This window comes from Martes martes (assembly GCF_963455335.1).
Source record: "Martes martes genome assembly, chromosome: 3".
In the NCBI taxonomy this organism is placed as follows: Eukaryota; Metazoa; Chordata; class Mammalia; order Carnivora; family Mustelidae; genus Martes; species Martes martes.
The window spans coordinates 51,888,993-51,901,989 of record NC_137890.1 but is presented as its reverse complement, the minus strand read 5'-3'; the positions used below and the strand labels follow the sequence as shown (position 1 = coordinate 51,901,989).

General features: G+C 37.7%; 1 protein-coding gene across 3 annotated transcripts in view; it reads left to right on the top strand.

Moving 5' to 3' along the window:
* The window catches only part of ELF1 (E74 like ETS transcription factor 1), a 108,885-nt gene that overhangs the window by 18,961 nt on the left and 76,927 nt on the right, over positions 1 to 12,997 (top strand). The window contains exons 1-2 of one of the 3 annotated variants that reach the window (XM_080798699.1): positions 10,590 to 10,682; positions 11,918 to 12,005. The exons of 1 other annotated variant lie outside the window; for it this stretch is intronic. The gene's annotated coding sequence lies outside the window, so the exon portion shown is untranslated. Of the gene's footprint in view, positions 1 to 10,589; positions 10,683 to 11,917; positions 12,006 to 12,997 lie in introns of those variants that run through there. One more of the 3 variants, XM_080798696.1, reaches the window with a different exon arrangement.

Genomic DNA, 12,997 nt, shown 5'->3' with positions numbered 1-12,997 from the left:
GTTTTGTAGAATGTCCCTCAATTTGATATTACCTTCTATTTTCTCATGATTGTGAGCTGGAGTAATGACTTTTTGGGCTTTTGGATTTTTAACATAATTATAACATAAAATTGCCTTTTTTCAGCATATAATTCTATGAGTTCTAACACATGTTTAAATTTGTGTAGCCACCACTATAATCAGGATATAGAACAATTCTGTCATCCCTCAAAACTCTGTCATGTTCTCTTGTCACACTCTGCCCCCTAATTCGTGCCCCTATTACCACTGATCAGTTCTTCATCATCATAGATTGATGTCTTGGAGAAAGTCATATAACTGGAATCATAGAAGATGTAACCTTTACACTGGCTTCTTGGACTCATCATAATGCTTTTGAGAATCCTCTAAGTTGTGTTTAATCAATAGTTATTCCATTTTCTTGCTGAGTACGAAGGTATTGTTAGAATGTTTATCTCTTCCCCTCTCCTCCTTTTTTGATAAGTAATTGAGAAATATCATGTGTCCTTCTGGTACTATAATAAGCAATTTAAGTGAATTTTTTTTGTGTGAAATAGGGATTATCATTTTTCCCCATTACAGAAGTGAAAACATAGGCATGGAGCTAAAGTATCCCTAGGTCATAGAACTAGTTAATGGTGGCGCTGGGGCCCAAACCTAGGTCACCTGCTCTAAAGCCTATGCTTTTGGACTACGCGGTTAGTTGCTAATCGTCAGCAATATAATTAAGAGCAATTGAAGTTCTTGTTTAACATATCATAAAGTTCCTCTTCTTTTATATATAGTTCTTTTTATTAAAGAGAAAAATAATAGAACTAGAACTGTAATTTTTTCATGTTGCTGGTTTATAACCTTTGGGGCTAATAAGCATTCTGTGATTCAGTTTTAAAGCAGAAAGTCATGGGCGCCTGGGTGGCTCAGTTGGTTGGGCGACTGCCTTTGGCTCGGGTCATGGTCCCAGAGTCCTGGGATCGAGTCCCACATCGGGCTCTCAGCTCCATGGGGAGTCTACTTCTCTCTCTGACCTTCTCCCCTCTCATGCTCTCTCTCATTCTCTCTCGCTCTCTCAAATAAATAAAATCTTAAAAAAAAAAAAAAATCTTAAAGCAGAAAGTCATGCCAAGTAAATTATCAGTCCACAAGCAATTGTGAATTAACATGGAGTGCATCTGTTTATGAGAATTAAAGCCATAATACTAAGTTTTTTCTTTTCTTAAAGATTTTTATTTATTTGACACAGAGAGAGATCACAAGTAGGCAGAGAGAGAGAGGGGGGAAACAGGCTCCCCACCGAGTGGAGAGCCCAGTGTGGGACTCGATCCCAAGATGCTGGGATCATGACCTGAGCTGAAGGCAGAGGCTTAACCCACTGAGCCACCCAGTCACCCTGCCATAATACTAAGCTTTTTCTTAATCTCCTCCTAAGCAGGATCTCTAATTTGTATTATAGATAAGTAATAAATATTATATAAAAATAGACATTGTCTAAATAGTTTAAATCAGCCCAGTTTAAAATAAGAGATTCACCTTCTATCACAGTCTTCTTTCTTTCTTTCTTTCTAAAGAGCTTGGAGGTTTGGGATATTTGTTTTTTTTGCACTTGTACTAAAAGCCTATTTACTTAACTATCATCCTGTCATAGGATGAAAAAAAAAGTTCCCAGAATATTAGTATAAGGTTTCTTGTGTTTTTACAGATATTTTATTAGCGAACTGAAATAAGTGTAATTGGGTTTGGGGGAAACTTATAAAATTTCCAGTTACTCTAAATATCTGGTAATTTTATATATTACTTTGAGTAAACTAAAATTTTGGTGAGGAGACTTCTTTCTTAAATGTGGCCTTAGTGTGGTATTTGTTCTCTGTTCCTCAAACACTTTTCAGAGGACTTGGAGGGGCTACAAAATCATAAAACATCAGAACTGAAATGGGTCTTCAATGTGACCAGATCTCTAGGCTCTCCTAGTATTTGACGAAAAAGGAAACGGAGTCCCCAGCAGTAGTGTAGAGCATCCACGGTCATGGTTGGTCATGCCAGCTGCATGGTGTGGCTCTTGCCCTCAGACAGGTTACCAGTTTATCCGTATGGAGATGGACTTGTACAGAGTTAACTGCAATACGAGGTGGAATGTTCTTGGCAGCAGAAAAGGCACTACTTTTCTTAAACAAGCCCTCCCCTCCTCCCTCAAGTCTTTTCTTGACTCATTCACTACACAATTACTTTCTATTTAGTTTCTCACCTTTCATTCTCTGTTAAACTGTCTCTAATCAGATGTTTTGTCTTCTTTTTACCTCTACCATAACATGAAAACTCTTCTTTCAAAATTCATAGTGACGTTCATGTTGCTAAATTCTGCTGTTTTTTTGGTGTTTCTTTCCCCCCTCAGAGTTCATTTTATTTGATCTGTCCTCAGCATTTGGCACAATTGCTCAATCCCTTTTGGTACTCAGATTCCAGAGTAATACCATATTTGCCTTGTTTTCCTGTGACATTTTTGAGTACTCCTCAGCCTTCTCTGCCAGCTTTACCTCAACTTCCCCACCTCTAAATATTGGAGGGTCCCAGGGGTCTGTCACTGTTACTCTTCTGCCTGTAGCTTTAATATCATATACACATTAATATCATGTATATGTTAATGACTTCAGTTTGCATATCCAGCCCATACCCCCGCCGTGGGCTTTAGGACTATGTCTGCAACTCCGGGACAATATATCCAACTTGACATCTCCACTTGGAACATCTAAAACTTAATGAGTTCAAAACTGAGTTCTTGGGGCTCCTGGGTGGCTCAGTTGGTTAAGGATGTCTCTCTTGATTTTGGCTCAGGTCACGATCTTGGGCTTGTGGAATTGATCCCTGAGTCGGGCTCCCCACTCAGTGTGGAGTCTGAGATTTTCTCTCTTGCTCTCCATCTAATACTTCCCCACTAGCATGCACGTACACACTCTCTCTCTGGAATAAACAAATCTTTCTTTCAAAATATTTTATTTTTTATTTGACAGAGCACAAGCAGGGGTAGTGGCAGAGGGAGAAGCAGCAGCAGAAGTTTAACTGACTGAGCCACCCAGGCGCCTCTAAATAAAGAAATCTTAAACAAAACAAAACCTGAGCTCCTGATATTTCCATACCCCAAACCACCATCATCTGTGGTCTTTCCTGTCTCAGTCTGGGCAACTGCAGTCTCTGAGTTGCCAAAAATGGAGTTTTGAGACCTTTCTTTCCCCACCAACTCTTCTGCATCCTTTTAGAATTCTTGTTGGATATTCCTCAAAAACACAGCCATAATTTGATCATATCTTCCTCTTATGCTGCCTCTTTTGTCTAAGTAATTTTCATCTTCTTTGGGTTATTGCATTAACTTCTCCTTGCTTCTGTCCTTGCCCCGCTGCGGTGTGTTTTCAACACAGCAGTCAAATCTTATGACTCATATGATGAAAACTCTCCAATTATTAAATCTCCAAACAGTGAGGCTCTCCAACAGTTTCTAGTATTCTTCTTCCTTCTCTTCCTTTCCTCCTTACTTTCTTTACATGACCCACCCTGGCCTCTTTGCTTTCCTTGAACATTTCAGGCAAGCTCCCTCTTAGAGTCTTTCTCTGGCTTACAGGCCTTTTCTGTCTAGAATGTCCTTCCTTAAGATAGGTCTACATGGCTGGCAAAGTAAATTCTCCATAGCTAGTCTGTCCAAAATGTCATTCTCTCTTCTTTGCTGTCTTGTTTTTCCCTCTTTGTCCTTATCACTAGCATTTTGTATCTTTTATTTATAAATAACATGCTCTATGTTTAGTTTATAATGTTTATCACTTTCCCTTGCTAGGATAGAAGTACCACGTGGGTAGGGATCATGTATTAACAGTGTGTCTCCTACTGTATAGGAAGGGTCTAGGCCTGGAACAGTGCCTGACACATAGTAGGTGCTCAGTAAATATTTGTTAAATGAATGGATACCTAGGAGTACCTCAGATAAGTCATTAACTTGATAATGGGCAAGTCAGTTCTCTCTAGATCTCCTTTCCCTATTTTTGAAATGAATTTGAATTAGATCTGTATTTTTAAGCTTTCTTACAACAGCAAAGACTTAAATGCATGTAGTATCGTGGTTCCTTGAAGATTTTTCTAAGAATTCAACTCTTAACAGAAAACTTTGAAAACCATAGTAGGTAGTCCAGATTTTTATTCTGTTTCTGGGAATCAAAATTTATTAGTTTGTTTCTTTTTCAGCCACCGGTGATAACCACATCAGTTCACATAGTTTTTTTAGTAAGAAAGATTTCTCTGATAGCAGAGTGCACGGTGAATTGGAAGGTAGGCATTCGGTGATAGGGAAAAGGACAGTTAGGATATTGTTGTGATACTATTTTTCTACAGGATGATGCAGCAGCAAAGGAGGACCTTAAGTTTCACTCTAAACTCAATATAAAAAACAGGATTTCCTCTCCACAACATTTGGAGATTATTGAATAGTAAGGTAACAAGTGTCTTTTCGAGTGGCTGTTGTGTGAAGACCACTGACTTTTTTTTTTCTTTTTCAAGGTTTCCTTTCTTTATTTGAGAGAGAGAGAGCAAGAGAACAAGATACAGAAAGCAACAGAGGGAATGAGAAAAGCAGACTCCCTGCGAAGCAGGGAACCTGACAACAAGGGGCTTGATCCCAAAACCCTGAAATCGTGACCTGAGCCAAAGGCACCCATTTAACTGACTGCACCACCCAGATGCCCCACTATTTTAGGTTCTAGGCTATATAGCAACATAGCAGTGGTTCTCTTATGTGCCTGGAACTACTGATACTATTGAATCTGTTTCAAGAGTAGGTGTGAAGCTCCTTTAGGTAATTCAGAGGTACATCCCTCATTACAATCCACTAAAGTAAAAGATACATTGTCTTTCATACTGAATTTAAAATTTAACTCTAAGAGATATAATACCATGTTTGTACAAAATTTGAGATTGTGGTTAGCATTTTACCTGGGAGCATCATAAAGAATATAATTGTACATCAATTCTTGGCTGCTTTTGACAAGAAAGGAAAGAATAACACTCAAAATAATACAGTAAAACCTTGTAACACAGGTAGCTATGTGAATTCTGCAATATCAAATCATGGGCCAAATCGTACCTTTAAAAAATATTTCAGGGGCACCTGGGTGGCTCAGTCATTAAGCATCTGCCTTCAGCTCAGGTCATGATCCCAGGGTCCTGGGATCAAGCCCCGCATTGGGCTCCCTGATCAGTGGGAATCCTGTTTCTCCCATTACACCTGCTTTTGTTTCCTCTCTCGCTGTGTCTCTCTCTGTCAAAAAAATAAATTAACAAAATCTTTAAACAAAATAAAATAAAAAATATTTCAGTAGTAAAATCCTGATATGCTGTAATTTTCCCTCACAGAACTATTCTAGAAGAGTTACATATTAGGGGTACCTGGGTGGCTCAGTGGGTTAAAGCCTCTGCCTTCAGCCCAGGTCACGATCCCAGAGTCCTGGGATCAAGCCCCGCGTCCGGCTCTCTGCTCAGAGAGGAGCCTGCTTCTTCCTCTCTCTCTCTCTGCCTGCCTCTCTGCCTACTTGTGATCTCTGTCAAATAAATAAATAAAAAAGAAAAGTTACATATTCATGTCTCTGAGTTTCTGCTGTGTGTTGGATCTTGTCTTACTGATAGAATATATTAGTAAGCAAAACCAGCCAGTCATGGCTCCTTTCGACTTTGGTATGCCTTTTAAAACACCCAGGCACTTGTCTAAGAGGATGTTCCTAGTAATCTGTCTGCAGAAGCAGGGAAGGAGGACTTGGTTTAACCAAGCTAGTGATAGATTAAATAGAGAATTCACTGTTATCTGATATTTCAGCTCACATTTGGAAATGCATGTTGTTCAGAACCTGGGATGATACTTTGAGAGGTGTTAACATCAATAAAATTAATTCTTTCCAACTGAAGTATTTATAACACTGAATCTCATTCTTTTTTATTTTGTTTTTATATTTAAGTAGTAGAGAATGGTGGTTTTGGTCATTTATCATTTTAATGGTTTGATCTTTGCTTCTTCCATCTCTAGTAATGATACCATGTTGGCTGCTGAATGGGGGGGACAGATTCAAAGCAAATTTTTTTTAAGCCCAGCTTTCGTAGATATGAACATTAGACTGTTCTATATTTTCAGGTACTAGAAAGTTTTCAAATTTGAGTTCAAGGAGAAGCAGTCACAATAAAAGCGAAGAAGAGAGTCCTCGCTTACATAGTAAATTCCTTTTATAAGTCTATTTTAAAGAAAGAAAGAAACAGTGTGTTGTTTTTTTAAAAATTATTTATTTATTTAACAGAGAGATCACAAGTAGGCAGAGAGGCAGGGAGAGAGAGAGGGAAGCAGGCTCCCCACTAAGCAGAGAGCCAGATGTGGGGCTTGATCCCAGGACCCTGAGATCATGATCTGAGCTGAAGGCAGAGGTTTAACCCACTGAGCCACCCAGGTGCCCCAGAAAGAAACAGTGTCTTAATTTTAGTTAGCGTTCAAGTCCCTCAATTGACTAATCTTGCTCAGCTAATAGTTAAAATATAAATGCTGAAAATTCTTCCAGGCAGCCATGAAAACTTTATATTAAGGTATATATTGACTTGATACATACCTGATTTTACAAATAACCACATTCATAGTGTGTACAGGTACATTATATTTGCCTCACAAGCCTAAGATGCCACATTTTATTTATATAAAAATTAGAGATTTACTTAAACTTTCTCATCCTGAAGCATTTGATACTGGCTGCTTCTGTGAAGCATAGTAAAAACAGTTAATGTTTATAAAGTGCTTACTTGTGCCCAGTAGAATACTAATAACTGTACTACTCATGAACTAGATTTCTTTTTAAAGTCAGGTTTATTGAGATACTGTTTATGTACAGTACAGTTTGCCCTAGTCAGATGTATAGGTCTGTGATTTTTTTTTTAATTTTTATTTATTTATCTGACAGAGAGAGATCACAAGTAGGCAGAGAGGCAGGCAGAGAGAAGTGAGGAAGCAGGCTCCTTGCTGAGCAGAGAGCCCAATGCGGGGCTCGATCCCAGGACCCCGGGATCATGACCTGAGCCGAAGGCAGAGGCTTAACCCACTGAGCCACCCAGGTGCCCCAGATCTGTGATTTTTGAGAATATATGTAGGTCATAGAACCAGTACCACAATCACTATTCAGAATGCTTCTATCACCCCAAACAGTTTCCTTGTTCCCCTTTGTAGTCCATCCTCTCCCCTCATTTCTAACCCCTGGCAACCACTGATCAGAATTCTGCCCTTTTTGTTTTGCCTTTTCTAGAATGTCATATAAGTAGAAGCATATGGTACGTATTTTGAGTCTGGCTTATTTCAACTCCCTAATGCTTTTAGATCCATCCATGTGGTAGCTGTATTTCAGAAGTTCATACTTTTCTATTGCTAATAGCATCCCATTGTATGGATATATCACAGGATGTTTAACCATTCTCCATTTGGTGGGCATTTGGGTTTCCAGTATTTGTGATTCTGAGTAAAACTGAAACTGCTAAATATTTAAGTGGAAGTTTTTTTATAGACATGTATTTTCATTTCTCTTGGGCATATATCTAGGATTGAGACTGCTGGATCATCTAATATGTATATGTTTATCCTTATAAGAAACTGCTAAACTGTTTTCCAAATACGCTGTCCCGTTTTGCATTCTCACCAACACTGTATGAGACTTACAGTTGCTCTATATACTCCCTACCACTTGGTATTGTCTGTTTTGGTTTTTTTTTTTTTAAGTTTTTCTACTGGTATTGTGATCTAATTTGGATTTGTCTGTTGAGTAACGATGTTGAGATTTTGTCTGTGTTTATCTGCTATCTGTATCTCTTTTTTGGTGAAGTATCTATTCAGATAATTTGACTGGCTGCTTATTTATTTACTTATAGATTTTATTCATTTATTTAACAGAGAGACATCACAAGGAGGCAGAGAGGCAGAGAGGCAGGCGGGGCAGGGGGAGCAGGCTCCCAGCTGAGCAGAGGGCCCGTGGGGCTCGATCCCAGGACCCTGAAACCATGACCTGAGCCGAAGGCAGTGGCTTAACCCACTTAGCCACCCAGGCGCCCCCATTTGACTGTTTTAAAAACTAGTTTGTTTTCTTATGTTTGAGTTAGGGAAGTTCTTTATTAACCGTAGTAGTACATGCACTAGTTTTAATGCTCATAGTAGTCCTCTGAGGTGGGTACTATTAGCCTAAATCACAGATAAAAAACGTTAGGCCACAGGATTGTTAAAGATAGCCCAAGAACACACAGCTAATAGGTAGCAGAGCTGGGATTCACACCCAAGCAGATTGATTCTAGAATTTGTGCTGAGCTGGTTGCCAGTTTGTTTGTTTGTTTGTTTGTTTTGTTTTGTTTTGTTTTTGGTGGAGATTGATTTCTTGGGGCTGTAACTATAACTAGGATTCAATTTCTATAGGTGGTTAAAACACTGCTTATAGGGACACCCCTGAGCGAGGGGGCTGTATATTGTAATAGTAGCTCTGAAATCATCTCCCTAGGAACAATTAAGATATTTGTTGCTGTTGAAGAATGGTAATTATTTTCACTTTATGTCTCTTACTTCACTTCTACACACTAGTGGTCAAAGCACTTCTTTTAAATTACCTTCCAAATATCTGCCATTATCGAATAATGAGATACTTTATATAAATGGATTTTCTCACTAGCAGAAGCTCCTCCTTTTGTGCATCCATACTTCATGAAAGATTTCCCACACTTGTTATTTTTTTTGTTTTTTATAGACCTTCGTCATAATAATGCTGACTTCAAGTCTCTTAGTGTTTGGTGATATACCTAGGAAGCACGTAGCACTTATTGACCATATAGGATGGCTTCAGGTTCTAGGACTTTTAAAGTTATATTTATTTGTAGTTTTATAGGTTTTTATTTTAGGCTTCTCTCGTTACCCACTCATTTGTTTGTTCTGATGTCATCCTTTCCCTAGTCCCTCTTTCGCCCTTGTAACTTCTAATTAGCTAAAAGATAATCAAATTATTGGGCTTACATGGGTATGATCTAAAATAAATTTCAGCTCTGGGAAACAACTTGGGAGTTTTCCAGTGAACATCTCTTATGACTGCTCAAAGGACACTTTTTTCTTGTTTGGGATCCAAATAGACATTCTGAATAAATGAGCTCTAAAGTAAGTTAGACATGACGTTTGACAGAGAAAAAAGGTGATGTGTTTTTCTTTTTAGCATAATTTTTTATTAGTAATTTGTTAAACCGTGGGGATTATCTTAGTAAAAAGGTAAATCAGTGTTCAGCAGAATGGAATAAATAGGCACTTAATGGGCAGAAAGTCAGTTCACTATCATTACGTCTTGTAGCAGTTTACAAAGTTCCTGTCTGAGTCCGTGACAGCTTGTCCTCTCAGCTCTGCCTCTAGGAAGGAAGAATAATCACTTCCAAGTAATTAACTAACGGGAGAAAACCTTGCCAAATCCTATTTACTTTTTGTAAAATATTAAGATGAAGGCTAGCTAGGGAGTAGCACTTCAAAATGTAAAGCACTTTTGGAAGTGCTTAATGCTTTTAAGCCATTTTGACCAATTTAAGCTCTTACTTAGAATAAATTAATAATTATTCACCCAGGGGACGGGCTAAGTAGTTGTACTAATACTGCGGCTGCTTGGGCTCCTTGTCAGATGTCTGAGGACTGGGAGGGTAAAACTCCACTGTCCCTATCTTTCGTTGGCAGTCTTAGGATCACCATGTATGGTGCAGCAGGGTGCCTGGCACGCATTAGGCTTTTATTTGTGGAAAATTTTGTTTTCCACAAAAGTAAAGAAAACTGTGACGATTGCTTGGAAGTAGTAGAATCATGAACCGGGATTGCGTCGGTGATTTGTTTAAAATAAGAGCTTCATCAAGGTTGCAGTTCCACTTAAAGTCATTTTTCTGTATTATATTTTAGTTCCTTACTAACTCTGGAATTATTTTAAATTTTGTAAATCGGATTACTTCATACTTACTTTTTCATTGAGCTTTGAATTAGGAAATTAGAAAGTAGATTTTATGTTTAGTGAAGTTGTGAATTGCGTCTGATATTATAGGTTGCTAGCTTTCCAGATGATATAGCAATATACCTCTTTCTTATAAGGGTTAATGAGTAGCCTGGTTAGACTCACCGGCCCATTGTTACATTAAAAGCCAGAAAATTTGCTCTCTCCCTTCCATTCCCTCCCACGTTGTTTTTCTTTTCAGAGTTTTACTTGGTATATTAAGATAATTTTTAAAAGTTGAGATTTTTATTTTTTAAAACAACATACAGTTTTAATTTTGTTTCCTTGTAGATGGTTCCTATTTTTTTGTTGTTATTTAATTTTAAATTATGGTAATTAACATGAGCTGAATAATGGTTTAATCAAGGTAGATCTTGCTCCTTGGCTCCACGTCCCTCCTTTTTCTATACCTCTCCTCTGTTTTTACCTGTAGATTTGCATGTTTGACCTAGCAGAATAATTGGGTCCACAGCAACATGGGCGTGCCTCCCTTAGAAACACTTAGTTTCATGTATGACTCATAGGCTGAAGCACAGACACCACTTCCCCAATCTACAGGAGCCATTTTAACAGCATAAAACTTGTCGGATTGCTTTTTATTTTCAAGCCCAAAGGACAAAAAGAGAACGGGAATATTTGAAGGTAACTTATTATGATTTCGTGTGTTTGCTTCTGGCTGTTTCCTGAGCTGGTAAACGGAGGGTGGCTCTTACCTGTCGAAGAACATGGCTGAATGTGTTCTTTAACTCTCTGAAAAAATGTGTGTAGTCAGTCACATGCCTGATTGCACTTAACTGTGAGGGGGAAACAAAGCATTCAAAATCTGGAAAGTTTTAGATCTTCCTGGAAAAGCATTTTTTTATGTGTTACATGATGTTTCTTTCTTTCTTACCCTGTGTGACTTGAGAATAAAGGAGACTTTTCTTTCTTTCTCTTTCATACCACAAAATAAACTTCGGTCAAATTTTCATTTTAAAAAATCTAATTGTATTTGTGGGGATAGAAAGTTAGAGTTAAGTTAACTGTACAATTCATGTGTGATAAGGGTGTTAAAAAAAATTCAGAGACACTGGTTTTATTTTGGTTAAAGGGGAGTCTGGGGACAACTCAGCCATAGGTGTTGCTCATTGATTGTTCTGTCCTTTTCTTAAGTTAATGAACTACACTAAACCTTACTTTTTCAAAACTAAGTAGAAATTTAAGGAAAATGAATAGTCATTTAGATAATAAGTAAAAGTGGTTATTAAATAAAGAGGAACAAAGATAGGACAGTTCATTTACTGTTAGAAAAAAATAGTAAAGTTTTATAATTCACACTGGAAACTTACTCTGAGAAACAAGCACAGATGCATGACGAGCTTCTGAGGTAACATGTAGTATTTCAATTTGTATATAAAGAAAAAGTAAAAAAGAATACTGGCCTGCCTTTTATATCGCTGTTCTTAAAATTTGTTTCTTTTGAAGAAAAAAAGTAATACCTTTTGTGTGAAAGAAAAGATTGCTCAGTCTTTTTCTGGAGTATTTATCATCACTGAAATTATGAAGTTTTCTGGTTAGCGTATATTCTGGTGTGCCTTGAAGTTCTAGGTCCTCTGAGAAGCTGTGTGCAGTAGTATTTTACTTATGAAAGCTATTTATGAAGTTAAAATTTGAATGAAAGTAAAATTTGAATGTTCAGTGATTATGAGTAACATTTTTGGAAACCAAAAGCCTTATTATTGACTATGATAATATTTAGCTAGTTCTTTGGAAATTTGCTGTTCTTAACTTTCTAAGCGCTTAAAGACCTATCAGATAAAAGGAAGGTATAAAGACAGTTACTTATTCTCTTGGAAAGGATCGTTCTATTAACAGATCTCAATTTTGTGGTTTTGCAGGAAAGGCATAGCAGACATTTTACCAATTCAGCTCTGAGCCATTGGCTATCATCTTTGTTTGCATCTTGCAGGTTTCGTAAACCTCTGAGTAAGTAGAGGCTGTATTTACTTCTACTCTGGTCTGTGTGAAAAATCTAAGGAAACCTTTTAGCCTTTTTTTTTCCTTTAAGTTTTTTAAAAGCCAATGACAAAGGAAAATAAGTGGTGAAAAGCCATAAGAGGAAAATCTAGCCGCACACAAGAAACTATGTAAATTAAGATTTTATTTATTAGAGGGAAGTAAGAGAATTTAGTTTCTTAAAATTAAGGGACTGTTATAATAATTTAAATAAAATTGGTCATATATTTCAGTCTCTTACCCATGTGACAAAGACTGAAGTGGGACTTCAGGAAGATGGGAAGGGGAAGAAAACAGCATGGAAGCAAGGGAAGGCCAGAACGAGGTTACTTAGTAGTTTCCTTCCCACTCTTTTCCTTTCATAAGGTTGAATATAAGTTTAGATTGAGTCATCAGAATTAAACTTAGAATTACCCATTCAGAGAACCGGAGCACTGAAAAAGACTGAAAATCTCCCAGCAGCCTCACTTTCATAGATGAAGATACAGTGGCTGGAGGGGTCTTGTGACTTGCTCAAGGTCGTGCAGCACTTAGCAGCGGGGCTCCCCGCCTGGAGCTGCTCATGCTAGCCCGCACTAACAAGTGATGCTTTGTTTGAAACGGGCTCTATTTCCTTAAGAATAAATAAAACCTTAATTAAGTTGCTTGGTGATAATTTTGGTAGTGAGATGCAACCAGATGATTCTGAAAATGTGTTCAAACAAGTTTCCTTTTTCGTCAGAGAGAAGATGTGCATTTGTTTAATTTCTGCCACAGCTTGTTTTCATTACTAGAACTTTTTCATAGTTGAAGCATTGTTTATGACATTGCTTGTTTAAAATGGGTCTAGGGGAGATGGAAATATAAGGAGTTGGGAATTTACTTTGAACTTCTAGATACAAAGAGAGGTTTATTTCTGTCTTAGTTCTATCTCCTGTTCTTTTAGGAAGGCAAGTACTGTTTTAATACGATGTCTTATTCTG